Source organism: Danio rerio, chromosome 1 (genome assembly GCF_052040795.2).
Source record: "Danio rerio strain M-AB ecotype USA chromosome 1, GRCz13ab, whole genome shotgun sequence".
Lineage (NCBI taxonomy): Eukaryota > Metazoa > Chordata > Actinopteri > Cypriniformes > Danionidae > Danio > Danio rerio.
This window is the reverse complement of record NC_141021.1, coordinates 44,757,501-44,783,666: the sequence shown is the minus strand read 5'-3', so window position 1 is coordinate 44,783,666 and position 26,166 is coordinate 44,757,501. Positions and strand designations below refer to the sequence as shown.

At 36.5% G+C, this 26,166-nt stretch overlaps 1 protein-coding gene across 2 annotated transcripts in view; it reads right to left on the bottom strand.

Moving 5' to 3' along the window:
* The window catches only part of ctnna2 (catenin (cadherin-associated protein), alpha 2), a 782,625-nt gene that overhangs the window by 755,476 nt on the left and 983 nt on the right, over positions 1 to 26,166 (bottom strand). The gene's annotated exons all lie outside the window — the stretch shown is intronic.

Below are 26,166 nucleotides of genomic sequence, written 5' to 3'. Positions count from 1 at the left end.
TATATCATCATGAGGTCATTGTTTGAAAAGCAATCTTTCTAATGTTCAGGGACATTCAGGAGTGGAGCCTCATGTCTAGCAGACTCACAACACTAACACTGATGCAGTATCTCTGATTGTTAGGATGCACTAATCTGGAGATTTTTCTGTTACTTTATTGTTTAGTTAGCTTTTTTAGTAAGAAACATTCCCTGAATGTGTTGCACTTAAACTTATTTATTAAATAAGCTAAAAACTTATTTATCACCCTATTTAAAGTTGTTAATGTGAGTTTATGTTATTGTGAATCAGCAAAGAGTTAAGCACCTGTTTCTCATAAAATAATGACAAAATTGTCCTTTCAGAAATGAACAAACGCACTGAAAACCCTAATAAGTTGACTGAACTAAATTGATTGACTAAACTCGTTGCCTCAATTTTAATGAATAATCGAGTCTCCCAAAACTTGCATATTTAAGTTTATTTAACTTGCCGGTTTTGTAGACTATACTTAAATTGTTCAGTTCACTAAACTTAGTACTAAGTTTGATGAACTGAAAATTTTAGGTTTATTAAAGTCTAAGTACTAAGTTTGTACATATATATATATATATATATATATATATATATATATATATATATATATATATATGCATGCATGCATATGTATAGTATAAAATAAATTTTAAACAAAAAATAAGTAGCCATTAATTAGACCTAAAGCCATTTGTTTTCTGATTTTAAAAAAGGACCTTGTACTTAAAATGTTGCACAGACTAGAATTTTACAGTCAAGACTACAATACAAAGCATTAATTATGATTTTGAGCTCACTACACTTGAAACCTTAAGTTTATGCATTTTCATGGTACATATGTTAAATTAACTCATATTTTTAAGTAATTGGACCAAAATGCAAAACTTTAAGTTATGTTCAGTCAACTTTACTTAATTGTTTAAGTAAAAACAACGTTAGGCTTTTCAGTGCGCAAGAGTGAAAGTAAAAAGCAAAGGAGAAGCCAGAAAAAACAAAGGAGCAAACAATTGTTTCAGCAACCTAAAACATGAGTTAACTGCCATGTTTAACTATTATCATCACCTTTTGGACTATAATGAACTCGGAATGGCGGAATTACTTTCTAACAAGAGGTTTCATGTGCTGGTGAAGATTAAAGACACCTGAGAGGTTTGCACTGACTGTGGGCTAAATGTTGTGTGTTGTTTATGAACCCAAATAAGGACTAAATATATGCTGTGTGTAGTTTTTCTGTAATTGGTAACATATCAGAGACTGTAAGGGGGTTTATGTGTTTAAATATGTTGCATTTATTTATTTATTTATTTTATATAATTGCAGAGATTACCGTAGGCTATTTTGCACTATATGTGAACGACCCATACAGCTTTACTTTGACATGTCCTCGAGCGAGAATGATGTCGACTGAAACTTTCTGTCATACACCACGCCCACCAAAAGGGTAGCATTTTGGCAGTGGAAATGCAAGCCTAATAAAGGTGACCTGTGCTGTACCATATTGTTTCCAGTATCAGTATACCATACATCCCTACCAGCAGGTGGTGCTTACTATCTCCAACAAGCTCAGACAAGCAGCCATGCTTCAAAACATACCTTACAACAGGGTTAACATAGATTTCCTTTCAAACAGAGACTGTGAGCAAACAGTCCATCTGATTCACTAATCCTCAATTCAGACAGAGAAAGTGCTCTGGGCTGGGCTCTGTTTTGTTTCAGGCCGAGCAGACACACAGATGCTCTCAAGGCCTGCAGCAAGCCATCGCTATTATCAACAGAGCATTGTCTGCAACCTTAGATGAGACGCCGAAGGGAATAATGACTAGTCCCATTCGACTGGTCTGTTTGCTCTGCCTCAAGACAGTCATTATAATGATCCAGAAAAGATTCAGCTGTGATCATTTCATCAACTGTGTGTGCAAATCCTAAGGCTGAAATGTCTTATTGCAATGGAAGAAAAAAAAAAGCCAAGGACAAATTTCCAGCATGGGTTTTTGCTGGAATAATTGGTAGAGTGGCTTTGTCTTCCTGTCAGCTTTTTTTACAAAATTAAATACTTTTGTTTATAACAAATACATTTAACTGGTCTGATTAAACTTCAATGAAAGTGTGATCCTTTTAAATGCTTTAAAATTGTTGCATTTCAAATAAATAATTTTTGAACTTTCAAAAAACATGATAGATACATAAATAAAAAACAATAATGCTATATAAAATACTGGAATGAATAAACAAAATAATAATACAATAAACAAATAAAATGAATAAATAAATATTACGATAAATAAATAAATAAATAAATAATATGTGACAACAAAGACTGAAAAAAAACTGACTATTAAAAGTTTGTAGTAAAAAAAATACCGGAATAAATAAATAAATAATATGCAACAATAAAGACTGATGTAATACTGACTAATAAAAAATGTAACTTAAAAAGCACAGGAATAAAATAACAAATAAATAAATAAATAAATAAAATGGCTAACTAAAAATACAGGAATAAACCATTTTTTAAATAATATTAAAAATAAATTAATTTTGCAATATATAATTTTAAAATATGGCTAAATATTACTTTTAAGAGTAATACAATTAACAATTCATATCAATAATGTCAACCACTGAACAATAGTGTAACTATGTACATACGGTAAAACTGCCAATTAAGTTGTTGTCGACAATTTCAATAATCAATGTGTCCTTTCATATAAACTAAGAAATTTAGCATGCCCCTATAAAGTTTTAAACACCCATAAGCTCACAGTAATGTAACATTAAGTAGCTGACATAGCTGTGAAGTGCATCAAAAAGTTAAGTATAACATCCATTAACTAAAGTTCTATGTAATGCAATGGAGCACTTGTGGGATACACAGCTCCATTAAATGTGAGGCATTATCACAGCCTTTGAAAATCTCACTGGGTTACTTTGAGCTGTTCTTTTGCTACCTTGAAACACTGACATATCATTTAGGATATGCAAACTAAGTCACTTTTTGCTGTACATAACCAATTATTGGCATCATGGAACAACATGAAAAGCTCCCATTATGATATGATGATAATAATGATGATGATGATGGTGAAGGTCAGTCAGCAAAGACCTGCTGTTTTAACAAGCATTTAGGGCCCTTTTTTAACGATCTAGGCGCAAAGTCTAAAGCGCATGCCACAAAAGCATTGAGGGAGTGTCCGAATCCACTTTTGCTATTTTAAAGTCTCCAAGAAATCAAAACTAACTAAATGATTTTGCTGGCTCACTTCGCTAGTTTTGTGGTAATTCATCTGGGCATGTCATTAAGAAAACAAAAATAGTTTCTAATCTGAAATCTGAAATCTGAAAATGCACTTACAGTTTGTTTTCAGTTAACTTATCAGATTAGGGGATTTTGAGGTAATGGGCGTGGCTAAAGCTGCTGCAACTGTACAAACATAATGAGCAGGAGGGGTCTGTTAGGTTGTAATAACTCTACTAAAACCTCTTTCCCCATCTTTCTGAATTAAATGCCTATCTTACTACATACAATCAGCTCGCTGTAGAAAAACAAGCCACAGCCATTGTTCGCTCATTTAAAATTCTGTTTCTCTAGGAACTGCGTCACAATACAAAAAAAAAAAAAAAAACAATCGCAGAAAAGACTTTAAGGATCAGGCATGTGATCAGACAAAAAATAAGGAAGACGATATATATATTGTACCACATGTGTAATAGTGAACATGTCAGGCTAAATAATTCAAATGGATCATTGACTTCTCCTGTCTTTATTTGTTTCAAAAACACAGACTTCATTACAATTTAAAATGGCATCTGTGGATATATTTTCTGCTAGATGATACTGTTGTCCTAAAAACTTAAAACAAAATGTAAAAAAAACCCAAATACATATACACAGAGCAAACAGTACATTTACCCTAGGAACGGTATAGCTGGAAATGTTGACAGTTTTAAAACCTTGACTTTTCCAAACCACAGTATACCATGAAAACAGTTATCATCCCATGTCTAGTCTGTGTGAAATCGATTTTTGTATTTTTATATTTTTGCTAGCTCACATTGTTAATCTTTAAGTGAACAATTAATCTGTGTCAAAAGGCACCTATGGTGAAAAATCTACTTTTCAAGCTGTTTGGACAGACATGTGTGTATATATAGTGTATAGACCGTCATATTGGGGTGAAATAAACACACCTAGTCCATTTTATTTCAATTTAGCAACATAAAAACGGTGGAGCAATTGGAGCGGTTTTCAGACCGACCGCAACTTGACGTAGGAGTCCACCGAATTGATTAACAGCTTCGCGTAGCATGTCCCAGTAGTCACGTGTATAATCATGTCAAAAAGACCAGACGTTCGCAAAGCAACTGGGAATAAAAGGTCTGTTCAGTTCGCTAGGATCATCAATCATCATCAAATGTGATCAAGAGTGAGTTTCACATGTTTAAAATGTTTTAAAACAGTCCACGTGTGTAATGAAGTACAGCGATTTACTTCAGCTTTACTTCATCAGCACAGCCGCGTGTCAGAACAATTATAAAGGAAGACACTTCAATCCCGGTTTGTGGACATTAAATCAGGTTTATTTTGTACATTAACAACAGATATCCATACAGCAGTGGAGATTAACCTGTATCCTGTCACATTTGCATGCAAAAACAGTGCAAAGCTGAGCGCGCTCTGTGTGTGTGTGTGTGTGTGTGTGTGTATCTGTGTGTGCGCGTGTACTTTGTAACGATATTGCTTGTGACTCATCAATGCAACTGCACAACAAATACTCATTGGTAAAGTTCTTAGGGTGCTTTCACACCTGTGAATCGATTCAGTTGTTCCGAAACAGAGATTACAATTGTTACATTGTTGCTCTTTGCTCTTGGAGCGGTTCGCTTTCACACTGCAAAGTTTTTAATCGGACCAAAAGAGCTAAAACAAGTCACGTGCGAGTAAACTCTCCTTATATTGGTCAGAGTGTCAGGGTTTATTTTGCAGCGTCCCGCTCAGCTGTCAGGAGAGGTGGTGGTTTGGTGGTGATTGACGGTGCGCGCGACGTGTCTAAGGAGAGACACGGTGGGGAGGGGTGAGAAGGGTGCGCGACGATGCCTATTTGAGGACTGGGAGAGAGACGCGAGATTACCGGGAGATCATCACTCGTTTGCGGGCATCCGGAGACTCGCGAAACTTCCCGCCCTACTCATAATTCTCTTTTCATATAGCCGTAAGCTTATTACATATCCATAAAACATTGTGATATAACCGCGCTCGGATCGGATCGCTTTCTCACTCCAATCGAACCGCTCCAGGGTTCGTTTCAATCGAGCCGAGACCACCTCATTCAAGCGATCTCGGAGCGATTACTTTGGCGCGGAACAGAGCGCGATTGCCCTGTTCACATATGCCAATCGAACCGCGCTAACTGGGAAAACGAGATATGTTCCGAAACAAAAGTGTAGGTGTGAAAGCACCCTTACTGTAGTATTTCTCACAAACGCTACGTGAGACCTTCTTCCTTTAAGTCTGTCTGTTGTCTGACCCAGCCGAGGGAGGAATTTTAAGGCATGCTGACAGTCACATAGAAACAGTAGGCGGAGAGGACTCGCCTTACTGGCGCAGTCTGACAAAACGACCCCCTGGTGGAAAGATGTATAAAACAGGATCTAGTAAAAGGTATAATGAAAAATCTGATGGGCGTTTTGCGCTGAAACTTTACATACACATTCTAGAGACGCAAAAGACTTATATTAAATCTGAAAAAAGGGGTAACCTAGGTGCCCTTTAAATAAAATTGGTAATTATCAATCAAAGTCTGAGCATTTGACATCAGTTTAAATATTCTTAACCATGCCCCTCTTACCAGTAGTTTGCTATGAGAGAATGATGTGCATAAATAAAGTCCTGCCCCAACTAAATGTTCAATTTCAGTTGGAAGTACATCAGCGTATTGATATAAAAGTCTCTTCAACTTTTAGTTTACGCTGACTTCAAAGTCACAATGGACAGTTCCGCCCAATATCCACTCCACACATCCCTCTCTTTCATTCTCTCTTACAATTTCATGCACAAAAGCATTGAAACTGCAGTCTTCTATCATTCACAGAACCTTGCTGTTTACTCAGATTAAGTCAAAGCTCAAATTGAGGTTAATACTTAGATAAACACAAGCAGTCATGCAAAACAAGGTCAGGACGAGCAACTCAAACCAGAGCTTCCATTTCCCCAGTATTACTGTAGAGAGCCCTTTCTCATAATGAAATTTATAGCAAAAAAAAAGTCTCAGTTCAGTGATTCGAGACAGTTTTACTTATCACACTGACCATTAGCTTCACATCTCTGTTTCGCAGCAGCTTCATAGCAACCACAGTCAAGACAGTAAAGCTTAAACTGCTGTATACTTTTATATATACACTATTATTTCTCTCTAGAAGTAACGAGCAATAAAAGCTGCGCATATAGAGGTGCAAGCCACATTTACACCTTATTAAGATTTATGTTTGTCAATCCAATCACAGGTACACACTTACACAGGAGTAAATGGAGTCTGAAATGTTTTAAGCTTGTCCAATTGCACCACTTCCAGAGGCAGTTGAAAATGTATTTAACCAGACTGCTTTTGTAATGTAAATGCTCATGCGGTCAAATGCATTTGAACAGCTACTAAAGGTCTCGTCTCTGCCTACTGACCTAATTCATAAACATCATAGGACATGTTTTTTAGGCATGACAGCCACAGGCATTGCTGTCAAAACGTATTTGGCTAAAAGGGTAAAAAAGCTGTAAAAAAAATCTTTTGGTCACACTTTATTTTTATGGCCCATTTGTTGAATTTGCGTTACATTTCATCTACATGCCAACCAATTCTCATTAAATTATAAGATGACTGTTAGGTTGGGGTTAGGGTTAGTGTAAGTTGACATGTACTAAAGTTTCTTATGTCTAAGAATAAGTTTCTTATTCTTATAATGTCTGTGAACCGTATCAACAGATACTAAACAGACAATCTACTACTACTCAAATGGACCATCAAAATAAAGTGCTACCAACCTTTTCTGATTCTAACACAAGCTCACAGCATTTAATGAAGTTTCCATCGATAAGAAAAGACGCTGATCTCTTTTTTTTGTTGTTGTCTTAATGTTAATACGTAAATGATGCAAGCAGATTTTACAATATTATAATCAAAAAGCTAGAAAAAAAAACATATAATGTCCTGAAGAAAATCAGAGAAAGTAGGTTAGTTGACAAAGAATGAAACAGGCATGGGATGATAATCGTTTTCAAGATACACCGCAGTTTGGAAAAGTTTCAAGGTTTTAAAACTGCAACTTTTCTGTAATGAAAAATTCATTCATGTAATAGATGTTGCTTTAACTTATTTTAATACGTTAATCAAGTATCAACAACATTTTTTTAATTCAGCGCACAAGTTTGATTGATGTAAGTGTCACGGTCACACAATGACGACAAGGAAGGTCATCTCTTTTCATCAATTTATTCAAACACACAGTGGATTAAAAAACAGGGAGAAGCAAGTAAGTGATATTTTTTGCAGATGAGCAGATGGAATGTAGTTCACAATGTAAACAAGGATCTTCATTCAAGTATAGAGCATAAAGTCATTTCCCTTAATGATAGCTTATGCTCAATGGTTTAGGAGAAATGTCCTTAGGAGAAACGTTCATTGAAGACGGGAAACATCCACGGAAGAAGGCGAGTCAGGGAGAAGGTAAGGTGAACCATCTGACATCGATTCCAGCCCCTGACTGACTGGAATCGAGAAGGCTATATGGGGAGTCTTGATTATGGTTGCAGGTGTGTGTTATCAGAACTCAGGTGAAAGTGCTCGGGAGAAGGGGAGCGATGATTGGTGCTGAGGTGAGGTGCTGATGGTGAGGGTTAGAATGGTGACTGGAAAAGCAGGAACGTGCCGTGGCTGTGACAGTAAGTTAATTTGGTTTAACTAAAAAAGTTAAGGGAGCAAGAATTTTTTAGGTGCATGGTATTTGTAATGTATATTAGGGTTGGGTCGATAAACGATGACAATGTCCATCGCCAATGGCCATTAGACATCAACGTATTGAGCTTGCATTGTGATCCTCCGGCATGCCCCCGTCGCAGCAGCAACCCGCTCATGAAAAATACACACTTAGGCCCCGTTTTCACTAGTACATCCTAGTTTTAAAATGGCATTTTAGAATAAAAATGATCCACGCATCTGAGCTCCAGCAGTCAGCAGGAGCTTTAAGCACAAAACCCCAGAGAGCAGTGCAGTGTTTATCAAGGATGGACCGCATCTCACTATTGTTAAATGTGATATTTAATTAATCTTGTCTCTATCTAACGAATCTTCAGTCTTTTAAATCTATCAGGTAATGTGTCACAGCGTCAGTACACTGCTTCAACCTTTCGCTTTCACGCTTGTACTTAGTCATTTTAGTGAAAACCTCAGATACTGTTGGTTGGTTGCTGTTGGTTGTACACCTTTTTACTAACCAAGTTTGTCGATGCCATTATAACAACATAGATCACTCTGCCTATTCATGCTAGAGTACCGCAGAAAAAGTGATTGACGGGTGGTAATTTGTGTGCATTCATTCATTCATTCATTTTCTTGTCGGCTTAGTCCCTTTATTAATCCAGGGTCGCCACAGCGGAGTGAACCGGCAACTTATCCAGCAAGTTTTGACGCAGCAGATGCCCCTCCAGCCGCAACCCATCTCTGGGAAAATTTGTGTGCAACTTATCTTTATTTATTTATGATTTTGTTATGGGTAAAACAAAGACCATGCGGGTCAGGTAGTTGAAACGGTAGGCTACAAATATTTTATTTATGAATAAATAACATCACAAAAAAACTCAAACTTGTGTCATCCAAATTTACACCAGGGTTTCTGCATATTAGCATAAGGGATAACTGCTAATGTGCAGCCATATTTTTTGTTTATTCATTTATTTTTGTTCAGCTTAGTCCCTTATTTATCAGGGGTCGCCAGAGCGGAATGAACCGGCAACTATTTTGGCATATGTTTTTTAGCATACGGAAACTCCCATACACCCTCACATTCACACACACACACTCATACACTAAGGCCAATTTAGCCAACCCAATTCACCTGCTGTATACCGCATGTCCTTGGACTTTGCAGGGAAACCAGATCTCCCAGAGAAAACCCACATCCAACCTGAACCCAAACCAGTGACCTTCTTGCTGTGAGGCGACTGTGCCGCCCATATTTTTAATTGTTTGGTGAAGTTTTAAGTCAATTTAATAAGTATATGCATGATATTTTACATTGTAAAAACTAAACCTCAAATGTATGCATACTTAAAAAAGACTTAAAGTTGAAGTTCACCTAAACTTAACCAAAAATGATTTATTCACTTGTATTTACTTGTTTAAAACCTATTTGAGTTTCTTTCTTCTGTTAAACACAAAAGAAGAGAATTTGAAAAAATAGATCTATTGACTTCCATAGTAATTTGATGAGTCTCAACCAGTATTCTTCAAACTATCATCTTTTGTTTTCAACAGAAGAAAGAAACTCAGTAATGTTAAAAACCACATGAGGGACAGTAAATAACGAGATCATTTTCATTTCTGGGTGAACTACTGCTTTAAAGTAAACTATTCCTTTAAGAAGAGACTGCTTATAATGAGCAGAAAAAAGCACTTTCCATTTCAAATGCCCTTTATTAGCTTGTGCTCCAAATATTGCTTATTTCGTCGTATCCTGAAGAGGCGCAGAGATAACAAACACGTTCGAGCTAAATGGGTGAGGGAATTTCTCGCTTTATTGCTCTCTGGTGACAAATGACATGCACAAGAATTCCAACTTTTTATATCTTTTCATTGCAAAACAAACTGACAACAGCAGCAAGAGTCAAATTACTCTCAGCAGCAATTGCCTTCGGAGCTGAAGCAAATATCGTTTGAGCCAACCATTTCTGGGAAAGGTAAATGAGCGCTGACAGCTAATTTCAGTATCCTCGAGGAAAACTGTTCAAGGATTAGCTCACACAAAAAAATGACAAATCTTTAATTTGCTCATCCTCATGTTGTTTCCAACCCATTCGACTTTCTCATACAACAGGTATCTTGCATTGGTAGCTCATTTCCATGCGTTGATGATTAACAGAGCCTGGAGCTTTCAACTCTAGCTTACGAAAAGATTTAAAGACCATAAAAGTAGTCTATGTGAATACTGCACCATATTCATAATCTTCTAGTCACATGATACCAGAACAAGCTGAAATTCCATTAATCACTGACAATTTTTCTGTCCTCAGTAGTATCACAGACATCCCAAGTTGGGAAAAGTCATTTCCAGGGGGACGAAGATGATTTGCGGGAGATGGGGGAAGATGCGCAACGTTTGTTAAACGGGGTGGGGGGTTGGGGGGAGACATATGTGAAGGCCGGGGGTGGGATGGAATTGAGAGAGAACAGGGGTGCGCAAGCAATGTATTTATTTAAACGGGTGCGCAAGCAATGTATTTATTTAAACGGGAGGAGACTTTGAGAGGAAAATGCATGTTATGTGAGTCACGTTTTATTGTCCAATCAAATGAAAGCAGAGGCGGGGTTTCCACTGACATGACAGCAGAGTTTGTGTTGTGAAGACGACTATGGAGGCTTTCGAAAATGACGAGAGACTTGTGGCTGCTGTTTTGAGTTATCCGGAGCTGTATGACTAACAAATCTTGAATTTTTTACATAACATAATATTATTAAATATTACAATTATAACAATATCAACAGCAACACTAGCGCACAATACCCAGCTGTTTCAGTTGTTGCCTGGCTACATAAAAATCGCACCACACTTATCAACAAAAATATCAGTGTGGTGCGCCACCTATTTTAAAATGGAGAAGCGCGTTTGGTTTATTTATTTATTTTATTTTTTTGACGGGGATGGGCCCCAGTAGAACTTTATGTCTATGGCAACGGCACAAACACAAGGTGCAGCAGGCGGTTAAAACACGAGGCGTGCAGAGTGCATAAGCAGCGCACAAAACGCTTGCGGCCATTAGTAAATCATTCGAAAAAGACACCTCTCCTCCATCTTTAAAAGTCTCCATAGCTGTCTTAACAACATATCCCTGCTGTCACCTTAACCGAAACCCCGCCTCTGCTTTCATTTGATTGGAGAATAAAACGCATCATTTACGCATCATTTGCGTAAATGATGTAACATGCTTTTTCCGATCATTTGACTATTTTAAACTGCGAGCGCACATTGCGCAACAACAAAAATGCAAGGTGCAGCAGGCGGTTAAAACGCCAAGAGCGCAGGCCGCATAAGCAGCGCACAAAACGATTGCGGCCATTAGTAAACCATTTTATAAAGGCACCTCTGGCTGCATTTACACTGCATGGTTTAAGTGACCCAATTCAAATTTTTTTGTGGAACAGATCGGATATGGCGTATGTATGTGTAAGCAGAAAAAAATTACATAGATTCTGATTTATTAAATGAGATTCAGGCCTTGTTCATACGTGGAAATGTATCCGATATGAATTGGATCCGTGCCCTTGTGTCTGCATGAGCAGGTAGATCAGATTTTCACCTGTCACTTTCAACAGTCGCGTTTCATTAAAAACTGTAGAGAATGACATCAACTCTGACACTTTCAAAGTCCCAAACCTTTTATACTGTCAAGTATTTAAGAATGTGAACGAGAATACAGGAGCACAACATCCACCACGTAAACAATATCAACTAATAAAAAACTATTGCATACAAAATGTGCATAAATTACACTATGGACATGACATTAAAATCCCAACTGGTTTTAAAAAGCCTCAATTAAAAACAATATAGACAAATGAAATATCTGTCAAAAACTATAGCAAAACAACTTGTCAAAAATAAAATAAAAATTGGAAACCCTCTGAACAGATTAAGTACAGGAATGGAGAAAAGCACACTTTTATTATCAGCTGTCAGTCAGTGCTCGCTCTTTTTTTTTTTCCTGCTCATTACGCCTTTTGCCTTGTGCCGTGTATATGCAGACAATCAGATACGAATCACTTTTAAAAGATGATGTAAACAGGTCATCAAAAAAATTGGATAAAGTCACAAAATTGGAATTGACCATCAAATTCCGCTGTGCAAATGCAGGCTAATAGATTTGAAACTTGATGTATTTTTAAAATATTTGACTAAAAAGGAACATTTGCTCTTGAATGATCCACTGCTAAAAATATGAAAGCACCTAAAAAGTGCCTAGAAATCCAGCACAGATGTAAAAAGAAATCAGTTAGTAGTAAACATCTTTACTTTTTTATCTTTAATCGGTTCCTTATGTAATACTAATGACACTAAATACTATACAGTATATGCTGTAAATGATGTCCAAAAGTATGATACTTTTGTTATTTAAAACAGAATATATTTCAGTTCCATAGATGTCAAAATTACAATCTTGATCCATGTTCCTGTGTGATCCAGCGAATCTCCATGAAAGCGCAGGCAATTGAGATCTGTCCTTGGTTTTGATTACAGGCATACTGCATGAAGACGTCAAAGAGAGAAACTGGTGTATTCTGAAGATTAATGTTCAGACATGAAATAGGATTGTTGGGTTTCATTTAACACGCTAAATTTCCCAGCATACAGAGCATAAAAGGCACATCTAAAAATGTTGATTTCCGTGTAGTTGATATTTTAATGTCACCAGCTTGATTTCGCGGCCAGAAATCAATTGTGTTTATGGTCAAAACCACAGTCGTCTATCAGAGGGGAATCCTAATAATAACTGAGCAAAGTTTAAAACATGCTGTTTTACAGATGTTCTTAAATTACAGGTCACGGTGACTTCTACAGTCCTATTGATTTCCCTCGGTAATAGAACTCAAGCTAGCCAGAAGACGGAGAGACCATCTGTCCAATGATGCCACTGATGACATCTCATGGGGGGTTGAGTGGGGTGGGGGGTAAATGGGCCCGGCTTGCTTAAAACACCCTGATGTACAAAGACTGGTCACTCCACTTGATCTGTACCTGAGCACTTCAAACACTCATGGTGGAGCCAAAATGTTCATTACCCCCTCATGGATTTTGGCTGAGGTAACCAAAGTTAATTAAGAAAGTTAATTAATGCTGAACATCATGCAGACAGAAGGTCAAGGAAGCATTGGATGAGGAAAATGGAACGAAAAAATTGGAGGACACATTGCTACATTCCTATTGTGGAAATATTAACGGTTGGTCGGTCGGTCATTTGGACGGACGGACGGTCGGTCGAACGGATGGATGGATATATGGTTGGTTGGATGGATGGATGGATGGATATAGGATGGATATAAGGTGGATATATGGATAGATATATGATTGGTTGGATGGATGGATGGATGGATGGATGGATGGATGGATGGATGGATGGATGGATGGATGGATGGATGGGTAGGTTGGAATTTTGATTGGTTGGTATTGGCAGAAGTACTTCTTAGATTGACATGTTTGTGCATGTTAAGTGATAGATGAAGTCATGAAGTGATAGATGAAGGTAGTTGAAGAGTAGAGGGGTGGGAAATGCAGCTGAAGAGCATTTGGGGCAACTTATAGAAGAAGAGCAGGGGCTAGCTAGAGATGAAGAGCAGGGATGGGGGATGACATTTAAGGGAGTGCTAAGTAAACATTTAGGGAAGACTAACCACCCCCCCCCACCCCCCAAAAATTGACTTAGTGATGCCCATGTTGATTGGTTTTGTTCACAGTGTACAGAAAAGAACCATTGTGCCAACATGTAAGCTTTTTGTGTTTCACAGTTAGCATTTATTCTAAATATGCTGACTAGTGGCTGAATTAATCAACTGGCCAGTCCCAGGTCTCACTGGTCTTGAAAATGAAAGAAAAAATGGAGAGACAAAAAATGAAGAATGAGTTATACAGAAACAAAAATATGACGCAGATTCCAAAACGAGGGCCACACATCCACTAAACAGTTCTTAACTTTTTTTCTATTAAAGACATATTATGTCATTTTCACCACTAGAAGGGAACATGTTTAAAATGACAATGGCATAGCTTGGTGACATTGAGAACAAGCATAGAATGATGGATGAAATTATTATAAGATAAACTAGAAATGATGTTAGGGTGAGCAAAGATTCTATTTTCCCATAAACAATAACATAATCCTTTATCTCAGCTCTATTTTTAGTACCCAGACCTATTTTGGGGAAAAAAAAAAATTTCACATTACCATAAATGTTTTTATTGCAAAGCACTAGTAGTGTTTTGACATGTTGAAATAGCATATTGCATCCAAAAGCTGACTTGTTGCCTTGCTGCTCTATCAGGCAGCTCACAAAAATTATTTCAGACAGACTTCTGAGACAGTTTAACGGCTTCATCATGTAAAACTAAATAAAGAACTTTGGTGTTTTGCTTACTATAATACTAACCTCTAACATTCTAATGCACCTTGCCAGATCTATCAAAAGGTGTCTATAAACTAATCGCAAACCAAATGCAATAGCAAAATAACTGAGTGTGTGCAACAAACTAGTTGATTAACAGACTCTTCTTCTGCTTCACATGTATCAACCAGATGTGTTGTCAAAAAGATGATAACCAATGTTGGAAACCCACGTGACCGCAGAGAGAACATGCAAACTCCACACAGAAACACCAAGTGACCCAGCCGAGGCTTGAACCAGTGACTTTCTTGCTGTGAGGTGACAGTACTACCTACTGTGCCACTGCATCACCCAAATCTTACATATTTCTGATAAATATTTACATATTTTCTATCATTTATAATACAATGATTGCCTGCCATTGAATATTTCTGGTCATCCTTGTTTTCATCTTTGGGTGCTACTATACATTTTCGAAAATATTACAGACTCTCCAGATCTAAATACAAATGGAGAAAAAGTAGAAATAAGCTACAGAAGTAAAATCATCAGACTTTTAGCAGTGCGTTCATTCATTAATTTTCCTTTGGCTTAGTCCCTCATTTATCAGGAGTTGCCACAGCGAATAAACCGCCAACTATTCCAGCATATGTTTCACCCAGCAAATGCCCTTGCAGCTGCAACCTAGTACTGGAAAACACCCATACACACTCATTCTCTCTCACACACACACACACACACTCATCCAATATGGCCAATTTGTTTTTTGCTATTCACCTATATGGAAAATCTTTGGATTATGGGGGAAACCGTAGCGCCTGGAGGAAACCTATGCCAACACAAGGAAAAAATGCAAACTCTACACAGAAATGCCAACTGGCCCAGCTGTGATTCGAACCAGCAACCTTCTTGGCTTTCTACTACTTTTTTTACTTTTTTTTACTACATTTGATGATATATAACATACTGTAGATCCATTTAAACATCATTTAGCGTCACAGTGTAGCTTAATTAAGTTTACACGGTGACTAAGCATGTTGATCTGTTTGCCTAGATTTGATCTAAATATGCCAACTAATTTGTGAATTAGTTCTCTTCTATGAACTTGTCTGGAAAGTTCTAGGAACTTGTCCTCTGTAGAAATAGGACAGGGTTTAACAAAAACAAACAACAACCACTACAACTACAATTTAGTAGCAGAGTTTTAACATATTATGATTGTTTTTTGACATCATTTGTTGACACCATTCTCAAAATCCTTTTGTAGGAACTACTTTCTTCCACCATTCTTTCACATCTGCAGCTGACCATCAGAACAGCAGAAACCATTGCTACTTCACCAACGTCACTTTAGAGCTAGTATTTGAATGATTCTCTAGCTTAATGACAAAAGTGATGACAAAACAGGTGATTTTGCTCACATTATAAAATTTGAACAGCATGAAATGCCATCAGTCTACAGAGATTTCCCAGTATTTCTTGATTGCAATCAAGAGATCAAAATATTAACCCTGAAAAAGCTAAAGAAACGCAATCATTACCACATAACTGCCGTGTTTGCGATAAGGAAAAACGTTTAACACATGCAAGCATTTCTACTTTCATTCTGTTTCATAATTAGTCTGCAGTAATGAAAACAGGATAGATGGCCAATCAAAAAGTAACTATACAAAGAGTGGCCAACACAAAATACATATATATTCCTTATGTGAGTCCCATATCAAACTCAATACACTACAATTACCATGATATAAATACAGCACTGCAACATACAAAAGAGAGAGATCGACTTAAAATATCACTTTCCAGATTTATAATGATTTGATCAGATGCAGTTTGCAGTTTTACACAGAATTTTTCTCCTGTAAGGGCTTATTATGCGGTCTCTGTTGCCATCTTGTGGATGGATAACATCAACCATCTTTGCTCTGCTATAAAACAACTACATTCTCATAAAAAAGCCTCAAAAATACATTATGTTGTCCAACAGCTGCAATATTTCTCAAAGTGTAGTCCTCTGCTTGCCACTCACGTGGGTGGATTAATACACAGAAGTGAACAGGCTGTATGAGTTCTGATATTGCAAAATATCGCAATGCTATCAGCCAATCAGCTTCGAGAACCAGACATTCTGTTGTATAAATGTGAAGGATACAGATTGAAGGTTGTGCTGAGGAGGAATGCTTAGCAAAAAAAATCTTGATATGTAGCCAAAAAAAAGACAGACAGAGAGGAAGACTGCAGGCCAAGAAAGTAGATTCCTTCATAAACTCCTCCTGGAGAAAGATGGTAACTAGAAAAAAAAACAGGTTAAATAGATGAAACAAATGAAGAGGAGGACGAACTGATGCAGTCTCAGAGAGCTTCTGTTAAATTGTTATCACGGTCACACATGCCCAAGAAAGAAAATGAAACAGGGTTTACTGGTGCCCTTTAAAATTATTCAAGGAGATGATGTGAAAAAGCTGCTCAGATAAAGAAACAGCCTTCTGAATAAGAAAGTACGTTTTTCTTTTTTTTCTTTTTTTTTTTGCAATCTGAAATCCAAAGGACAAATGAGAGTGTTAGCTACATTTTCCAAAGGTGTTGTGTATTGAAGTCGCTCAAATGTGTTTGTGTTACTTAAGCTTCATCCTGCAGCTAGTTCAGTTACTTCTGAAGCGCCATAGGCAACTGCTCACACCATCTCCGAATTCAAAGGCACCACTGTTTGCAAATGAGAAGATCAGAAATGTGTCTTCTCAAATAAACATCTCACAGGAAAATATGGAAAGTTTTTCTCTCAGAAAATGCTAATCACTACACACAATGCAAGGTTTTAAAAAGCAACTATGTCTCCAGGTAGAGGCTGCCCTTTTGCACTGACCCATAATCAGCAAGCTTTTCTAAAATACTCTATCCATATGGCTCTCGAAAGACCCATTTCAACATGAGCTGTTCATATAACGCCTACGTTCTGACGGAAATAAGAAATAACCTGACTTTTTACATTAAAAAAATATATGCAACTGTAAAAAAAAACTACACTTTTTTTTTTTTTTTTTTTTTTAGAAAATTGACTCGTTTTATAACTCCTCTTGAGTTAGAGGTTAAAGCTGAACTCCTTTGTAGTTACATTGTTTACTAAGACTGATGCTAATTTCTAGGACGACATGGCTAGGAAGTATACTTTTTATTTGATGTTATAATCAAGTAACTTTGCTGCTGTATCTTGGCGATAGTAGGTGCAATGCTATTATGACTGGCACATGTTCCCTGTGCAAGCAGGTGGTCATGCTGGAAGTTACCTAACTGGGAACTATTTTCATGTGCTGTGGAATATCATTGCAGCCAAGGATGGACAGTATTTCCGATTCAAGTATTTCAAATAAGTATTTCAAATACAAAATAGTATTTTGTTATTTGCATTTGCACATGACAAAAGACAGCAATCATTGAAAATAGTATACTGCACAATGCAAAGACTAGTAATATATAATGGCAGTTTAGTGTACAATTTGGCATCAGCATCTTTGCTTAAGAAATGGGATAGAATAAAATATTAGTCCTTAAGAACAAGATAAGGAGCCTTCAGCACATAATCATTCTCAGTTTCAGTGCTGTAGGTGGAAACGCAGAAGAAGTTTAGAAATATAAAACCCCTAAAGATTGTGTTCTGGGTGTTCATTATGGGGGCAACCTGGAACTTTTCGAGTTAAAGAAGAACAGAAAAAATCTTGAAAGAATGAGTGAACTGCACAAATAATAGTAGTTTTGAATGGATTGTTGATGTAGATGCCAGGAAAATAAGACAAAGAACATACAAATAAGTCCTACAGTACTTCATTGGCCATTTCAATCTGATCTGCAGATGTGGTGTACAGTAAATGAAGAGATGTCAAAGAGGCACAATATAGTATAAGAGACACAAATATTCAATAATACTCCAGTCTATACATCTTTTACTGGCCACGCAATGAATGGAAACACAATGAAGAGATGTAGTACAATATTCTTACTCATTATCTGCATTAAATGTTTTTTTTTCACAGTGAATAAATTGATCATCTTCAAGACAGGACTTTTGTATGAAATTTGTACAAAATTTATGCTAAAATGAGAGAGGAAGTCATTTTAATAAAGTCATTTTAATACCTATTGATTGAAGGTTTGCAAAGAAATGTTATACCCCATGTAAAAGTATTTTGTAGTATATATATATATATATATATATATATATATATATATATATATATATATATATATATATATATATGTGTGTGTGTGTGTGTGTGTATATGTATATATATATATATATATATATATATATATATATATATATATATATATATATGTGTGTGTGTGTGTGTGTGTGTGTGTGTGTGTGTGTGTGTGTGTGTGTGTGTGTGTATATATATATGTGTGTATATATATATATATGTGTATATATATATGTATATATGTATATATATATATATATATATATATATATATATATATATATATATATATATATATATATACATATACATATATACATATATATATATATATATATATATATATATATATATATATATATATATATATATATATTGTCAGTCAAAGTACAGAATGTAACTATAGAAGAGTCTTGCTATAAATAAAATTATAAAAACCCTTTGTTCATTTTTGATGCTAATAGTCTAATCCGATTCAATGATGTATGCTAAGCTAAGATAAAAGTACTGATGCCAGAACCAGAAATCGGCTGAATAGATTTAAAAGTGGTAAAACTCAACTGCTCAACAAAAATGTGAAAAAAAGTGGAGTGTTCCTTTAAGAAGTAGACATACACTTGACTTGATACACATGATTTTCACTAATAATTAAGAAGAAATGGAAGTAACACAATGAATTATAAATAAAATGTATTCAAAACTTGTAAATGTATTTTGTTTATGCATAAATGTCATTATCTAGGAATACTGATACTTTAATTGATTTAAACCAAATCCACAAGAACAATGTTTCTGCTTGATGGGTAGAGTTGCAGAGGAAGTAGAAGAGTCACTTTGTCACCTGGCATTAGTTTTATGCTTCCTCTTTCATAAATTAATGAGAAACTGATCAAAATCAGCGCAAAGAATGACTTACATGAAACCTGATGGGGAGCTTCCATGAAACAAAAGCTACATCTGCATCCCAATAGGCATCTCACAATGTCCTCAGGCACATTAACATTGATGTAGATGGGGTTTCGAGTCTTTTCACATCAGTCACCGCGAACATTAGTCACATTATCCAGATTACAATGCAGAAGTTCAGCATGTCAGCAAAAGAATAAGTGGGAGTATTCATGAAATTTGCATATGGTCTGTGGCATATGCCCAAGCTAATGCAATATAAATGTGGCCTTAATTAAATAAAGGTAGGAGTAAGACAAAGCATAGTCATAGATTATAGACAAAAAAAACTAAATCTCTGATCAAAACAAACCTCTGTTTACTTCTTGAAATTCACACCGACCTCTGCTTTCGATCTTTATCTCTGCATGATTGAAAAATCCCTTGTAATTTTAAACTGTGATAATAAAAAGGTAATTTCACCTATTTATTCAAAAGCTTGCCTGAAAAGCACTTTTATAAGCAGATTCGCAAACAGAAATGCAATTAGCTTGATTAATTATTCTGAAACTTCAAACAAATGCTACTGATAAAACTAAGCAAATGTTTTCAGTTTAACCTATTTAAAATAACAGCAGATAAATGTATTGTATTTCTGAAATAGAGGGTGTATATATAATATACTGTCAGAAGCCTCACTTATTATTACAAGCCTCTAATACTATTTTAACAAAAGGTTTGTTTTTAAACACTTTTCAGAAATATACACACACTGGCCACTTTATTAGGTACACCTGTCCAACTGCTCATTAACGCAAATTTCTAATCAGTCAATGGCAGCAACTAAATGCATTTAGGCATGTAGAAATGGTCAAGACGATCTGCTGCAGTTCAAATCGAACATTAGAAAGGGGAAGAAAGGTGATTTAATTGACTTTGAACATGGCATGGTTGTTGGTGCCAGACGAGCTGGTGTGAGTATTTCAGAAACTGTCATCTACTGGGATTTTCACCAACAACCATCTCTTGATTTAACAGAGAATGGTTTGAAAAAGAGAATGGCCAGACAAATGCCTTGTTGATGCCAAAGGTCAGAGGAGAATGGCCAGACTGGTTAGAGCTGATAGAAAGAAAACAGTAACTCTAAATAACCACTCGTTACAACCGAGGTATGCAGAAGTGCGTCTCTGAGTGCACAACACTTCGAACCTTGAGGCAGATGGGCTACAGCAGCAGAAGACCAAACCGGGTGCCACTCCTGTCAGCTAAGAACTAAGAAAGAAGAAGACTGAAGTGACAATTCGCACAGGCTCACCAAAATTGTACAATAGAAGAATGGAAAAACTTTGCCTGGTCTGATGAATCGATTTTTGCTGCGACATTTGGATAGTTGGGTTAGAATTTGGCGTCAACAACATGAAAGCATGGATCCATCCTGCCTTATATCAATGGCTCAGGCTGGTGGTTATGGTGTAATGGTAAGGGGGATATTTTCTTGGGCCCATTTGTACGAATTGAGCATTGTGTCAACGCCACAGCCTACCTGAGTATTGTTGCTGACCATGTCCATCCCTCTATGATAACAGTGTACACATCTTCTGAAGGCTACTTCCAACAGGATAATGCACCATGTCATAAAGCGCAAATCATTTCAGACTTTTTTTTTTTAACATGACAATGAGTTCACTGTACTCAAATGGCCTCCACAGTGACCAGATCTCAATCCACTGGAGCACCTTTGAGATGTGGTGGAATGGGAGATTTGCATCATAGATGTGCAGCCGACAAATCTGCAGCAACTATGTGATGCTATCATGTCAATATTTAACAAAATCTCTGAGGAATATTTCCAGTATCTTGTTGAATCTATGCCACGAAGGCAGCTCTGAAGGCAAAAGGGGGTCCAACGCGGTACTAGTAAGGTGTACCTAATAAAGTGGACGGTGAGTGTACATGGGTCAAAGATTAAAAACAACTAATTTCAAACATTAAAATAATAAAGATGTAGGAAGGAAATGCATCAGAATGTGTCCTGTTTTTTTTATTTTTATTGTTGACTGTCTGCCATGATTTACAGAAGGCACCAATTAAATGTTATTCAGCGTAATATCTTGCAAAATCTATTCATATTGGCAAACAGAGTCATTTTATGACATTAAAGTTAACTGTCATTTTAAATCTTTACACTTTGCGGCTATCATTCAAACCACTAGTTTTTTGTTTGTTTGTCAGTACAGCCAAAGACTATAGAATACACAGCATGTTTTACTCAAATAGTTTTGAATGAGGAAAAGTGTAACGGTCAATATTGGGAATGAAGCCCTGCCTACTAGTACAGGAGCCAATCTGCAATGGATAGAGACTAACGTTTCTCAGTGGGAGAAGCCAGACCAGACGTGTGTGTTTACGACAGTTTTGTGGTCTACTTGGTTAAATCTTGCTTCACATACATAAGAAATATATTACCATAAAGCTAAAAACAAAAGTTTTTTTAGTTTTTTAATCTGTAAATGAACACGAGTTACAGTACAGTCCATCCTGTCAACTGCACATTACATGACAGCAATTACCCAAGCGCACAAAAACTTGTAAACAAAAAGTCAGTCATTACTGAAGATTAACCTTTAAGACCAAGTTGTGAAATACTTCAGAAGACCAGCGCGATCTGACAAAGTATTATCCAGAGGATGATAATGTGTAAAACGGCTATAAATGAGGTTGGTGCCGTGATCTTGTTCCTTTTGAGTACAAATGCGCATTAGCTCAGGCAACCTGAAAACAAAGCAGATTTAGTTTGTTTCAAATGTTTATAAATGAAACTTATGAGACAGATGTTGTTTAATTTTATTGGTGATTCCAAATATGTAATGTAATCGTAAGCTTGGCAAACAGTTTTGGAGAAATTGATGATTCCCCATTCAGACAGAATGGCAGAGCATTCAGCCCGAGAGGCCTTTCAAAGATGGCCACAGAGTGAAATGACTTCCCTTAAAGGGATTTTGGTCAAATACTATAGAATACACAAGATGTGTCACTCGTATAATTTTGGAAAAGGTGTATTGGTCAATAAGGCGAATGAAGACCCGCCTACTAGTATAGGAGCCAATCAACGATTGATTTTGGCTGACATTTCTCCGGGCAAGGGGCTCTGACCAGACGTATACGTTTATGACAGTTTTTGTGGTCAACAAACACACTGGAATCACAGCGAATAGTTGCTTCACAGACATAAGAAATATATCCACATAAAGCTTAAAATCTGTACTTTTAAATAAACCAACAAGACTTGAAAACAAAAGTTTTGGTTTTAAAATCTATACGAAAGGAATGCAAAGTACAGTCCCTCCTGTCAAACGCACATCACATGACAGCAACAACTCAAATGACCACAAACTTGTAAACAAAAGTCGCTGTCTTTTCTGGAGGAGATTCGCCAAGTCGTGAATTGTTTCAGAAGGTCAGCACAATGTAAAACAAGATCACGACACCAACCTAATTTATAGCCGTTTTACACATTAAACATTAAGTGATCTTGTTTCTTTCGAAGGCACATGCACATTAACTTGGGTAACCTGAAAAAAATTGTATTGTTGATCCCACGTATGTATTATAATCATAAGCTTTGCAAACAGTTTTAGAGAATTTGCTGATTACTAATTCAGACAGAATGGCCGAGCATACTGCCCGAGAGGCATTTCAAAGATGGCCACAGAGTGAAATGACTTGCCTTAAAGAGACTTTGGTACAGCATACAGTACCTTGTTTGATTTTAAAATAAACCATGTCTGTTTCACTTAAAGTATCTCACCTATAATTTCAGTATTTTATCATTTGTTTCCGTGTGTATGGATTTCTTATGAGCTAGTATACCCAGACATTAAAATGGGACGTCATGTCTTTGACACACAGACAGACATTCAGGTCATCTTCAAGTGTGTTTTCATAAGACTCTGTATAAATGTCCGCACGCATTTAAATCAATAGTCTGAACAACACAAGCAAGGATATTTCCTGTCGTTCAATGCAGAGAGTGCATATTCACTTTCAGAATATCTGTGCGTCTGGCTGAGTGCTTTATTACCACTTGTATGTCTTAGCAAACAGAGCCCCTCGCCTCAGCTTGGAGACACCATAGCGACCAGATTCACTGAGATCACACACACAGGCCATCCCAAAAAGCTGACACAGGGCAAAATCTGCTCTCCTGCAACTCACTATAAAGCACTTTAGTTCTATGCAATGCCAGAGCATAAGAACAGCAGCGACAAAGACTTTGAATGTTTGCTTTTGTTTGTGTGAAAGCTTCTTGATAAATACTGCACATTTAAAATGACTTCAAATAACAGTGTCATATTACAGGAAAACAGAAAGCATGTGACAAACTAACAGGTTGGCTTACACAGTGCTGAGAAAAAGTCTCTGCCATGATTGTGGAAGCTGTAATAGCGCTGCACACCTCACTGTCAATCAAATGCCGGACTTCTAAATGTAGCCACACTGTTGGCCTTTCACACCCATTTGGTTTCTGCTTACAGCCAGTGCTACAACTCTGTACAGTATGCAAATACATCTACGCTGCAAGTTAGGAAATGAAACACTGGCATTATGATCAAAGACCCCGTCTTAACAGTACTCGGCTTCATTGATAAGAATGTTAACATCGTAGTTTGTGGAGTCTCTTGCAGTTTAAACAGGGAATTACAAAAAAAAGCAGGAACACACTGTAAATGTGTTTTGTTGTTATACTGATTGAAAGGAATTTACTGCGTAATATTACAAGCATACTTGTTTAAGGCTTACATGAAGCATACCATTCTGGTTATGTTAACCAATTTAAACACATTGACATCATTTCAAAATATCTTCACGTTTGTGTTACTGTAAATGAAAGTGCAGACTGTTCTTAGTTTGTCAGCATTGTTTTGTGAGCAGAAGAAAACAGGTCATAACAGATGAAACTGCCACGTTATATACTAATTAAAGGGTCTGTTAATGTATTACAATAATATCTTTGAGTATATTGATAGTTTAAAGCAATCGTGCAATGTTACAAGAAACAAGAACTGAACCACAAATTATGTATTTGCTTAGGTCTAATGTTGTTGTTTTAGATTTCAACTTTTACACAGTACAACCACTGTACTGTACAGTGATTTGATAGCTTTTTAGATTTTGTTCACAATTGGCATGCTAGGTTTAGTTTAAACAAACTCTGGGGCAGTTGGTCTGTTTATTAAATCAAGTGTGAACTCATCGCAAATCAGAGATCCGACCACTAGCGCTTTTGGTGCACATGCACTTGGGTTATTTCATTTGAGAATTCAGATTGTTTAGACAGTAAACACTGGTTAAGCTAACAAAGTGTGAAAGCACCATAAAAACGGGTGGATATTGGTTCCAAATAAACTGTGGTGTGGTTCGACTGAAAACAGTTGCATCCCAAATTTGTGTACTATACACACTTATTCACTCAACTGTGTAGGGTATGATTTTAGTGTCATCCCTAATGGGACACCAACATTTTTATACTAAACGAAAATTCAAACTGTTTGCCGGTCAATGTTGAACCAGCTGCAAATTAGTGAATAAAATTGAGCAGACTATTAAATAGTGCACCTGTCTTGAGCACAAACGCATTCACCCTCAGAAGAAGACATAATGATAAAGGAGAATTTGGCGTGCACAAGCAAAGTTAAATAAAGTGATCCAACCTCAGAGCCCAATAGTTTTATACCATAAAATGGCAAAGAATAGTGCATAAGTAGGACAAACCAAATGAATGCAACACAGACCAGATACATCCAAACAAACCGTTATGCAAAACATTATGTCACAGGATGTGACCATAAAATGGACAAACTGCTCAAGAATCATTGTTTTCCCATTTTTTTTTACTACTTTGCCCATTAGTTCAAAACAGGATTTGTAAACCATTTAGCAGATTTTTGTGTGCGGCGGAGGAACTCGAAGAGCTGTTTTAATTCATTTACACCTTTTATAAGCTTTTGATGAGTTCTCACATGGTTAAAATACCATTACTGATACAGTACGCATTTATGATGATGCTTGGAGTCAGCATTGCTTTTGGATGTTCACTAAGTTATACTGTAAAATTGATAAGATGAAAGGTATCATATATCTATAAGTTCAGCCTTAAAAATGGCAGTATAAATGGTAAACAAACCAAAACTAAATTTACTTTTTTGTTTTTTTTACCAGACCAAACAAACCATCATAACCAAAATACGAACAATCAGTTCAGGTTTGCTAATTTCAATAAGAGAGTGTAAATTGTACAATGACTTTTGGTAGGTTTACTAACTTAAAGACATGCTTTTTAAATTCAATTAAAATGTCAGTAAAGGCAACCAGCCTTTTCATCGATTGCCATTTACAACACAAGCCCAGTTAACTATACCTATAAACCTTCGGTCGAATCGTATGCCATACAGTTAAATCCTGATTGAAGTAATCCCAAAGAAGCAGGCTTTTTTTTTTTTAAATAGAAAGTGCCAGAGCATGGTACTGATCATAGTACTGAAAATGTAATTACACTTTGATTTGTACTTTTCCCCGCACAAATTATTAAACCTTCGAATAACAAGCTGAAAGCCTCACACACAGAGACACAAACCCTCAAGCTTTTGCTGTTCGAAGCTAATTCACAGAGTCTGACACATCTGCCACAAACACACAGACCACCGTGAGCT